This window comes from Nomascus leucogenys, chromosome 22a (assembly GCF_006542625.1).
Source record: "Nomascus leucogenys isolate Asia chromosome 22a, Asia_NLE_v1, whole genome shotgun sequence".
Taxonomy (NCBI): Eukaryota; Metazoa; Chordata; class Mammalia; order Primates; family Hylobatidae; genus Nomascus; species Nomascus leucogenys.
Window position 1 is genome coordinate 62,749,063 of NC_044402.1, and position 12,155 is coordinate 62,761,217.

At 45.2% G+C, this 12,155-nt stretch overlaps 1 protein-coding gene across 1 annotated transcript in view; it reads left to right on the forward strand.

Moving 5' to 3' along the window:
* Positions 1 to 12,155, forward strand: part of TRAM2 (translocation associated membrane protein 2) — an 80,216-nt gene that overhangs the window by 48,312 nt on the left and 19,749 nt on the right. The gene's annotated exons all lie outside the window — the stretch shown is intronic.

Consider the following 12,155-nt stretch of genomic DNA (forward strand, 5'->3'; position numbering starts at 1 on the left):
CGAGACTCGGTCTCAAAAAAAAAAAAAAAAGTCATGTACACGTTTGTAAGGCAGTGTGGGCAGAAGTTCTGGTAGCTTTGACGTTGCTCAGCCTGCCTGCTGCTGCATACCTAGAACACCGAGGCTGAGGTTGAGGGAACTCTTCCAGAGGAAGGTTTGTTTTACGGTGATCAAAGGTAACAAGGATCCATCCCCGGGCCCTGAGGATCCCAGTTGGCTTTATTACTACCATCTGCTCTGTTGCGTTTTGCAGCCAGAGATGAAAGGCCTGAGAACCTCCTACACCATAGCTTGGCCATTGTTCTCTCAGCCTCTTCTAGGATGAGACTCGCTACAGTCAAAACAACCTCAGACAGATGGTTTTAAAACCTCATTCAGCCAAAGGCCTTTTTCCAGGGCTCAAAATGATTCTTGTTCCCTTTGCTGGTTGGCAGGAATTAGTGTTGTCTCCTGTTTGTATCATATACTTAAAAGATTGACATCACATATCAAGCTGAGCCCCTCTTTGTAAGATGAGCTCATGGGGGTCAAGAAAGGAAAGAGACAGGTGGGCAGCGGTGGCTCTGGAGATGGAAGCCATACTTGATTACGGATGAAAGCTACCTAATCAGTGGCCCATACACCTGGAGGAGACTTGAGACTCATCTAGCCTGGCCTGCTCCTTTTATAGCCAAGGAAACTGAGGCTCAGAGAATTGATTCGTGCTCCTAAGGATGCACCAGTGAGAGCCAAGGAGGGGCTGAGGTGCTCACACCTGTACAGCACCAGGGTTCTGGAAAGCTTTAGAAAAGCTGGGTTTATCAAATGGGGCAGTGGGCATAGGCAGTCCCAACTAGGGAGGTAGAGACTTGGCTCTGTCCTGACCCTGTTGAGCCAAACAGCCACAAACCTCTCTGGCCCTGAGGTTCTGTTTGTATGAGTAAGAGAAAAACCGTGGCCCCCAGTGTCCCTGGCCTTATTGGTTGGCCATCTGAAAAAGAATGGGGAGCCTCTGACACAGGACTTATGGCCAGCCCTGGACTTGATTTTTTTTTTCCAATAACTAAAACTTACTAAGTGTAACAATTGTGTGGAAAGGTGGACAAATCATGTGTTCAGCTCAATGAATTTTCACACACTGAACACCTCCATGCAACCTAGAAGTGTCTTCTTCAGACGCAGCTTGATTTTTATCCAATTCCCTGTCGTAGCTCAGATAATTTATCCCATTCGGTGTGGAGCTTGTAAGGTTTAAATAAGCAGAACCACAGAGTGGCTGTGGCTGATTGTTAACCAGCCTGAAGCCTGCGGTCAGCGGGAACGGTGGCCAGAGCCTGCAGACCCACATCTGTGAACTGCTGCACTGAGCCCCCAAATGTCTCTTCTCCTAGTGAATCATCTTGCTCTTCCCCCCACCCCACCCCGCACCCTTTCTGACTTGGACCCCACCCCACATCTTTACTTGAACTTCACTTTCCTATTTCTCCTGATCAGATCATTTCTTCTATCTAGGTAGGATAATTTTTTTCTTTTTTCTTTTCTTTTCTTTTCTTTTTTTTTGAGATAGAGTCTTGCTCTGTTGCCCAGGCTGGAGTACAGTGGCGCGATCTCTGCTCACTGCATCATCCACCTCCTGGGTTCAAGCTATTCTACTGCCTCAGCCTCCCGAGTAGCAAGGACTACAGGCACCCGCCACCACGCCCGGCTAATTTTTGTATTGTTAGTAGGGATGGGGTTTCACCATGTTGGCCAGGTTGGTCTGGAACCCCTGACCTCAAGTGATCCGCCACCTCAGCCTCCCAAAGTGCTGGGATTACAGATGTGAGCCACCATGCCCAGCTGGATAATTTTTTTTTCTAATCAGTTGTTTTTACTGAAATAATTTTTGTCAATTTAACAGTGAGTTTGTTGAAAGTGTTGTTTTTTTCATGTAAGTTTAAAAAAAAGCCTTAATTAAAAAAATTTTTTTTGTATGTGATTCTTGAGATTTTTTTTTTCTTAATAGCTCTCAATGAATTTTAAAAAGTTCACACCTTCCCCTAGCTGTAAGCATTCTTCACATGAGGCAGCCTATGGAATGCATGTGTCATGCCCAGGCGATGTTGTATGCAGAAGCCACAGAACTTTGAAGTACAGTGGAGTCTGTAGCATGTGCCTAGCACCTAGGAATCCTTGTATATTTCTTTCTGTAAAGCTACAGGGAGGGTTACAGCCTTATAAAAAGGAATGGTGCATCAAGAAAGCAATGCAGGCTGGGTAAGGTGGCTCATGCTTAAAATCCCAGCGCTTTGGGAGGCCGAGGCGAGCAGATCACTTGAGGTCAGGAGTTTGAGACCAGCCTGGCCAACATGGCGAAACCCAGTCTCTATTCAAAATGCAAAAAAATTAGCTGGGTGTGGTGGGGCACACCTGTAATTCCAGCTACTCAGGAGGCTGAGGCACAAGAATCGTTTGAGCCTGGGAGGCAGAGATTGCAGTGAACTGAGATTGTGCCACTGTACTCCAGCCTGGGCCAAAAAAAAAAAAAAACCCAAAAAACAAAAAGCAATGCAGAAACCCGGGATCTTATAAACTTCTCTTCAGCCCTTCATTCATCTTTGCTACATTGTTTTATGTCATGGAAGTATCCTTTCTTTATCTTCCTTCCTTACTATAAAAATGGAGAAAATACATTACAAAGCATGCAATGTGGGGTTAAAATGGTAACTTTGAAGATCTGTCAGATCTTTAATTCTCTGGCGTGTGTGTGTGTGTGTGAGTGTGTGTGTGTGTGTGTGTGTATGTCTGTGTGTATTTCCTAGGATGGCCATAACAAAGTACCACAAACTGAATGGCTTAAACAACACAAATGTATTGTCTCACAGTTCTGGAGACCAGAAGTCTAAAATCAGGATGGTAGCAGGGTTGATTCCTTCTGAGGGCTGTGAGGGAAGGATCTGTCCTAGGTCTCTCTTGGCTTGTAAATGGCTATCTTCTCCCTGTCTCTTGTCATCACCCTCCCTCTGTTTGTGTCTGTCTCTGTGTCTAAATTTCTCCCTTTTTAGAAGACCACCAGTCATATTGAAACAGGTCCCACCCTAATGACCTCATTTTAATTTATCTCTGTAAAGACTCTATCTGAATTAGGACTTCAAGTATAAAAATATGTATATATTTATTTATTTATTTATTTGAGACGGAGTCTAGCTCTGTCGCCCAGGCTGTAGTGCAGTGGCACAATCTCAGCTCACTGCAGCCTCCACCTCCTGGGTTCAAGTGATTCTCCTGCCTCAGCCTCCTGAGTAGCTGGGATTACAGGCACCTGCCACCAAGCCCAGCTAATTTTTGTATTTTTAGTAGAGACGAGGTTTCACTGTGTTGGCCAGGCTGGTCTTGAACTCCTGACCTCGTGATCCACCCGCCTCGGCCTCCCAAAGTGCTGGGATTACAGGCGTAAGCTGCTGCGCCTGGCCCAAATATTTTCTAATGGAGGTACAATTCAACCCATAACAGCCTCTGTGTGTGTGTATCTATGCTTTTGTGTCTGAGAACTATGGTGATGCTTGTAGTTAAAACACCACTGGTCACATCTTCCAGGTTGGGAGGCCACAGAGGGAGTAGACCAGCAGTCTGGAGAGTGGGGACAATGCTGCCCTTGGAGGCTGCTTGCCCCATGCCTGTCTTAAGCTCCTCTTTTTTCCCTGCCACCTGGGGGAGTGGGGCAGGCCTTCAGGGTTTAATGAGTGCACCTTCTGTGTGATTTGAAGGGGCATCAGGAGGCAGAGAGGCCTGGTGGGGAGCTAATGGATTTGGCCCTGGCATCAGTAGCACGGTTGAGTCCTGGCCCCACTGCTGCCTAGCTGCAGGTCCTGGGGGCACAGCGACTGCTCACCTCTGTGCCTCAGCTGCCATGTCAGTAAATGGAGATGATACCCGGGATTACTCTGAAGAGTAAATGTTCCCATGAGAGGTGCTCAGTATCATGCATGGCATAGAGCAAGTGACTCTTCTGTTCCTTTAGCATCTGATTGTTTCTGTTGGAAATAGGCATAATACTTTCATCTATTTGCATAGCACCTTACAGTGTATAGCTCTGTGAGAAAAGGCAGATGGTTTTATCCCATTGTTGAGAAGGGTTAACTGAGACAGAGAGACCCCGGATCATATGACAGACAAGTGGCGGCTCCAGAAGCGAGCTCCAGGTCTTTTCATGCCCATTCCCGCTCTCTGTGGAAAAAAAAAAAAAATAGAGCAACAAGGTAGAGAAGAAGATACCACTTTATCTGTACAAAGCAGGAAGAATTTGAAGACTTACTTAAAAATTGTTTTTTGAATAGAAATACATTCACACAGTTCAAGTATAAATCTGTATTAAAACACTTTCCTGTACAGTTCTAACCTAGGTCAAGGTTTTTTGTACCAATTGAACCTAGACCAAGATAGAGTATTTCCCACTTCCTAGCTTCCTTGTGCCCCATCCAGTCCATGACTACAGAGGGAGAGTCTTGTTCCCACCCTGCCCTCCCTCCCTTTCACACCCCTACTCCCTGTGGGCAGTCCCTGTTGTGTCTTGTGTACCTCCCCCAGAATTTCTTAACTGGCAATCCAGTGTTGTTTTATGCAAATACAAATGCATATTTTTCTTTCCTGCCCTTTCTTACTGATGGAATACTATACGCTTCTTCTGTACCTGGCTTTTTTCCCCACCAAATAATGTATCCTAGATATCATTTCATATCAATATGTAGAGAGCGTCATCAGCTTTCTAAAAACGTGTTTTGAGGTTTAATGTAGCCAAGTGCCCATGCTGATGAATTTTTACATATGTACACACCTGTGCAGCTCTAGCCTAGATCAAGATACAGCACCCCAGCTTCCTTCTGCCCGTTCCAGTCAGCACCCCTCCTAAAGTAACTGCTATTCTGATTCATAAATCTCCTGGTTACAGTTTTACCTGTTCTTGATTTCATTTCTCTCTGTTGTTTTTAAATCGCTCTATTGCTTACATAAATATTTTTTAAATTTTTGCTGGGTCAGCGTCACCTGGAGGTGTAGTTAAATACAGATTTCTACTTTAAGTTTCTGAGCCAATAGGCCTGGGGTAGGACCCAAGAATGTGTGTTTTTAAGCTCACAGGTGTTACTGATGCTATTGGCCCATGGCCACATGTTGAGTAACCCTGGTGTATTATAACTATATCTACCAGTTCCCTATAGATAAAACAGCATGGGTTGTTTCCATTCATTTACCATTAAAAACAGTGCTGTGGTGTATAACCTTGTACACATGTCATTTTGACTGTAGCAGGTACCAGCTGCAGGATAAATTTCCAGAAGCTGCGTCGAAGGATTGATGCATTTGTAATCTTAATAGAGATTGCCAAATTGCCCTCCAAAGAGGTGGTACCGTTTTACATTCCTGCTGGCAGTGTGTAAGAAACAGTCTGTTTCCCCACTGCCTTAGCAAGAATATATTGTCAAGCTTTTGCCAATCTGGTAGGTATGAAATGGTATCTCAGTATAGTTTCAATTTGCATCTCTCTTCTGTGTAAGGCTGAGCATTTTTTTTAAAGTATAATGGCCATCTTTTCTGTGTTTCTTTTTTCTGTGGCTTGTCTGTTTATATCCTTTGTTCATTTCTACTCGATTTTTAAAAATCCTTTTATTGTGAAATTATAGCAACTTACTACATATTAGCAAGATTAGCCCTTTGTCTCTGATCTGAATTGTAAATATTTTCCCCAGGTGATCATTTGCCTCCGGATTTTGTTTGTGGTGGTGTTTCCATGTCTAATTCTGGATTTATATATAGCGTAAAAGATTCAAAATAATATGAAAACAGAGTTGGCTCTTGGCACAGAAACCAATAGAAGAAAATTTTACAAATCCAGATTTGTAGGGCTTCGGAAAGAAACTGGGAGTACAGTGATGCTCTTTAAACAACTAGCTTTCAGACAAAAGAAGAAGCTTCTAGGGCAGATGCCTGCCCTGGCTCACATGAGTTCTCAGAAGCAGATGGGATGGCAGTAAGAAGTGGACACCAGCTCAGGTTGTGCAGAGGAGGTCAGAGACCGCACAGTGGGATCCAGACAGGATTGGGAAATGTAAAGGCAGGCAGGAGAAGCCGCTTGCAGGTGACCTCAGAAGGAAACAGGAAAATATCTATTAGTCATAGGAAACAGAGCAGGAGGTCAAGCAGAATGTGGCTCCCCAAAAGGGACAGCTGCTCACAGAGGCTGTCAAAACAGCCAAGATTCTGATTATTTCAGGTCTCTCTTTAAACTGTAATCAAAGATAAGCAAAGCAAGTGTCACTTTTGATGGGAGGTGGGATAACCCATTATGGTAGGAAGGTCATTATTGAAGGTGCTTTTTACCAAAGCTAGATTAATTCCTACACTAGAGCATATTGGCATACTCCATAGGGTTATATAGGAAGAAGGCTCATAGAGTATTGGTGTTGGAAAGGTATCAGGGGTCATGAAGGTTGGAGGTTACAAATCTGTGGCCTGTAGTCAGAGTTGGCCTACAGATGTGTTTTCTTTGGCCAGTCTGATGTTGGCCCATACAGTGTTTTTAAAAATTTCGAATTAGTCACCAGCATTTTAAAATCAGATGATTTCACTTAAAGATTTTTCTTTGCTTTTGAAACATTGGGACTCCAGCCACTGGGTTGCGCCTCCCCCGTAGCCACAGTGGCTGAGATGCAGCTTCGCCACTGCCTCCCTCACCCCTGTGGGACCCAGTGTGGGGTGTGCCCTTCCTCTCTAGTGTGTTCCTGATATCGAGGCTGCCAGTTACTACCGTTCATCTCAGTTTTAACGTGTATTTATTTTAGTAAGGTTAAAAGGTCAGTGGATATCTCTTAAACTTGTTTCTCTCAAAGTGGAGATGTGAAAGATAGATCAAGAGGGTGATATGTTTAAAGAAAAACAGTGGAAAGCATATTTCTCTGTGGAAGTGAAGAATATGACCTGCTTAATGCAGTGGGCCTCTGTATTGAAAGCAGCTATCTTAAGACACCTGGACCACCTGGCTCATTTGTGCTCCCCCTGGTCCCTGTAGGCATTTTGTTTTGATCCAAAATCAGAGTCACCTCTCTGGCCTCATAGGCCAGAGATGTGCTGGACTTATTCTTCTAAAAAATATAATAGATTATTGCCAAACGATTGCTGTTCTTTTTGAGAGCTCATGCACGACAGGGGCAGGCTATGAGAAGTGGGAGCTCTAACCTGGGTCATGTGAGGATTTTTATTTTTTTATTTATTTTTATTTTATTTTATTTTATTTTATTTTATTTTATTTTATTTTATTTCATTTCATTTATTTCGTTTCATTTTTTGAGACGGAGTCTCGCTCTGTAGCCCAGGCTGGAGTGCAGTGGCACGATCTCGGCTCACTGCAAGCTCCCCCTCCTGGGTTCATGCCATTCTCCTGCCTCAGCCTCCCGAGTAGCTGGGACTACAGGTGCCCGCCACCACGCCCGGCTAATTTTTTTTTGTATTTTTAGTGGAGACGGGGGTTTCACCGTGTTAGCCAGGATGGTCTTGATCTCCTGATCTCGTGATCCGCCTGCCTCGGCCTCCCAAAGTGCTGGGATTACAGGCGTGAGCCACCTTGCCCGGCCTTGAGTGAGGATTTTTGTAAGAATTAGTGAGCAACCAAAATTTAAAAAGAAAAAAAAATCAAAAACATCAGTTTGTTTATAGGCATCTGGAAGGGGACAAAGGTCCATCCTCTATAGCTCTATGAAAACAGGTTCAAACCAATTTATTACTACGTTTGCACCAACCTACTACTTTCCTCCTCTGATCAAAAGTAGGAAGATAGGGCTGGGTGCGGTGGCTTACACCTGTAATCCCAGCACTTTGGGAGGCCAAGGCAGGTGGATCACCTTAGGTCAAGAGTTCAAGACCAGCCTGGCCAACATGGCAAAACCCCATCTCTGCTAAAAATACACACACACACACAAAAAATTGCCAGAACTGGTGGCCCGCTCCTGTAATCCCAGCTACTTGGGAGGCTGAGGCAAGAGAATTGCTTGAATCTGGGAGGTTGTGGTGAGCCAAGATTGTGCCATTACACTCCAGCCTGGGTGACTCTGTCTTAAAAAACAAAACAAACAAAAAGGAGGAGGATAGCAGGTAAGGAGGGAAACCATGGAGATAATTGTGCGAATCAGAATATAGCTTTTGAGTATTTGTGTATGAAGCTGTTCCTTATGATTGTAGGAGTAAGAGGTCAGAGGAATGGTGTATTACCAGAAATGGAGCTGTAATGGGGTGGGATGGGGGGCTGTGTTGACCTTGAGGTGGCATTTGTTGGCTGAGTTCTAGGAATGAGGAAACCCAAGAAATGGACTGTGTCCCTTAACTCTGTGAACTCTTTCCTCGCTCATCTCATGAGATAGTTACGATGATCAGACGAGATAATGCATGTTGCAGAATTTTAAAACCATGAAAGAGGCTACAGAATACAGGTACTGTTACAGAAGGAACTTGAGAATCAATCCGCATAGCCAGCGTGTTAGCTGGTTCTTTTGATTCCGTCACTGAATCTACCTGACGCCCATGTCTTCTCCGATTGCTCTGCCTGGAATTCCCACGGGCGCCTTCTGAATGCTCTCCTGGCTTCCAGCCTTGCCACTCTAACCCATTCTCCCTGTGGCAGGAAGAGAGGTCTCTATGAACATGTGATGAAAATCCTCCAGTAGCTTTCATTCCTTTAGGGTACAGTCCACATGTCTTGCCCTGACCTCTAAGGGGTCCTTCCTGATCTCCCACCTCTGCAGGTCCCCAACCTCCTGCTCCACACCCCTAGCCTACAGTCCACTTCAGAGCATTGACACACCTGGCTGTTATTGTTTTTTAAATTGTAAAATACACATAATGTAAAACTTACCGTCTTAACCATTTCTAAGTGTACAGTTCAGTATTGTTAAGTACATTCATGTTATTGTACAACCAATTTTCAGAACTCTTTTCATCTTGCAGAACAAACCCCGTACCCATTAAATAGCACCTTCCCATTCCTCTCACTCCCAGCCCTTGGTAACCACCATTCTGCTTTCTGTCTCTGAATTTGACTAGTCTAGGTAACTCATACATAAATCGAATCATACAGTATTTGTCCTTTTGTGACTGACTTATTCAACTTAGTCTAATGTCCTTGAGGTCCACCCATGTTGTAGCATGTGTCAGAATTTCCTTTTTTTTTGAGATGGAGTCTCGCTCTGTCACCCAGGCTGGAGTGCAGTGGCGCAATCTCGGCTCACTGCAAGCTCCGCCTCCCAGGTTCACGCCATTCTCCTGCCTCAGCCTCTCTGAGTAGCTGGGACTACAGGCGCCCGCCACCACGCCCGGCTAATTTTTTTGTATTTTTAGTAGAGATGGGGTTTCACCGTGTTAGCCAGGATGGTCTCGATCTCCTGACCTCGTGATCCGCCCCCCTCGGCCTCCCAAAGTGCTGGGATTACAAGCGTGAGCCACCGCGCCTGGCCTGGAATTTCCTTCTTTTTTTTAAAGGCTGAATCATCTTCCACTGTACGTATACAGCACATGTTGTTTATTCATTCATCAATCCACGGACACCTGTGTCGCTTCCATCTTTTTGGCTATTGTGAATAGTGCTGCTATGGACATGGATGTACAAATATTTTATTGAAATTCGGCCTTCAATTACCCCACCACCCAGAAGTGGAATTACTGAAATATGTGGTAATTATATCGTTAACTTTCTGAAGAATCACTATACTGTTTTCTGTAGTGGCTGTACCATTTTACATTCCCACCAACAATGTACAAAGTTTCCAATTTCTCCACATCCTCACCAATACTTGTTGTTTTCTGTTTTTTGCTTGTTTGTTTGTTTTTTCCTCATTGTAACTGTCCTTATGGGTGTGAGGACCTTGTTGTGGTTTTGATTTGTAGTGCCCTGATGATGAGTGGTGTTGAGTATCTTTCATGTCTTTATTGGCCATTTGTATTTCTTCTTTGGAGAAATGTCTCTTCAAGAACTTTGTCCCTTTTAGAGTCAGGTTGTTTGTTTTTTGTTGTTGAGTTACAGTTCTTTGGCCTCTGGTGTTTAAGTGTACTAGGATGTGGTGTGTACCTGCTAAGCTCCAAGAGGGCAGGGGCTGTGCCCCCCTTGCTCACTGCCATCTCCCAGCGCCCAGCATGGAGCCCTGTGCATGGTTTGTCAGCCAATGAGGATGCATGTGTGCAGCTCTCAACAGCAGAGGAACATGAGTCTGTGTTTATTTCTACATTCATTCTAGTTTCAAGAAGGATTTCAGATTATAGTCACATCTCTTTGGAACCCTAGTATTTGGGATCAAGAATGGCAGGTGACCCTCGTAAAGGGCTTTAAAATGGATAATCTAAGGCCTTGTCAGGTACTGTTTCACTGATTTTTGGACTGTGCTTGTTTAGTTGAGTATAAATCCCATTTTGCCTAGTAAGGGTGATCATGATGATGAAACTGTGTTTAGTTATTTTATAATTTCAAAATATGCGGCCACCTAATTGGTCTCTTTATGAAGAAGGCAAGGAAAATGTAATCCTGGCGTCACACGTGGTAGAGCGGAGAGGCTGGGCCATGAGTCTCCTCTCCCTCATCTTTGTGTCTTCTCCTCGGGTCTTCAGGGCCTGACTCCCCATCCTGGATCCCAGCCCTTCGGTCCTCAGTGGCCAAGGCTCATCAGCTCTCTCTCACTGACAGCCCTCCTTCTCCCTTCCTCTCTCTTCTCCTGCCTTGATTCAGGCCCTGTGGCTTCTTACCTGGATCACAGGAACAGCTTTCTAACCGGTGTCCTTACCTCTGGCCATGTTCACTGCTGCCAGAGTAAATGTTCCAAAATGCAAATGTCATCATTTTCCTGTTTAATTTGAATTCTTCGATGTTTGCACGTTGCCTTCAGGATAAAGTCCACACCCTTTTACACGGCACACAGGCCACGCACAGCAGCCCGCCGCTTACCACGGTGACCTCCCCTCCGCCCCCAGCACTCCAGCCGCAGTCCCTTCATTCTTTGTGGATGCTGCTTTCTCTGGCTAGGATGCCCCCCCTACCGGCCTCCCCTGCTGGTCCCCGAGTTCCAGTGCTGTTATGTTCACCCTGACCAGTGAACAGTTTACCCAGAGCCTCCACCCTAGCCAGAGTGGGGCCCTCGCCTGCTGTGGCTCACTGTGTGTGCCTCTCGGGAGCACTGCCTGTCTGTAGTGTAATCATACGTCTGTCTGTTAGTCCCCCTGCTGCACTGTATGTTTTCCAACCGGGGGTGGTGTCTTTTATCTCCATGTTTCAACAGTTAGCCCAGTGCCTCTCACAGAATAGGTCTTTGTGGAAAGGAAGAGGGAGAGGAAAAAGGAAAGTTTGTCTGATTTCAAAGATCATGTTCTCTCTGTCCTCACCACCTCCTCCCACCCCCTCACCACTGCCCACCGTTACATTCTCCCAGTCTAGGGTGGCTGAGATTAGGGTGGACTCCCAGAGTGACCCAATCAGCTTGACTTTGTTCCCTGGCCACCCTGAAACAAACTGAGCCTGGCTACCTTCTGGTAAATGCATCCCAGCAGTGAGATGACTCATGTGTGTGTGACTCAGAGGGAACGCAGCACAGCTGGAGAGCAGCCATTTGCCTGGTGGAGGTGGGGGGTTGCAGAGAGCAGCCCAGACCCAGGCACACAGCCACCAGGCTCACAGCCCCGCAGCCTGCTGCCCACTGACTGGAGCAAGGATGCAGATTCTCCTCTGTCCACAGGCTGCAATGGCAGAGTTTCACAAGATTTCTATACCTGGGATGTTGTCTAATTTATTACTACTAAATTGTAGTTTAATAAGCCATCATTTATTGCAGACTTACTGTAAATTGTTGGCGCTGTTGTAGGCAAATTATCTCATTTGATCCTTACACTAGCCCAACAACAAAAATAATAGCAAGTGCATATATAGCACTTACTACGTGCCAGACAGTGTTCTAAGCACTTCACATTTATTGATTCATTTAATTCTCATAATAAACCTACTATGCAGGAAAGGTCCTCATTTTTCAGATGAGAAAACTGAGGTACAGAAAAGTCACACATGGGGATACCCCTGGGTCACATAGGACAGAGCTGCGATAGAAACTGAAGAGTCCAGCTTCTGAGTCCACCCTTACGCGGCGCCTTCTTCAAAAACCGTAACTGTAGTCCCATTT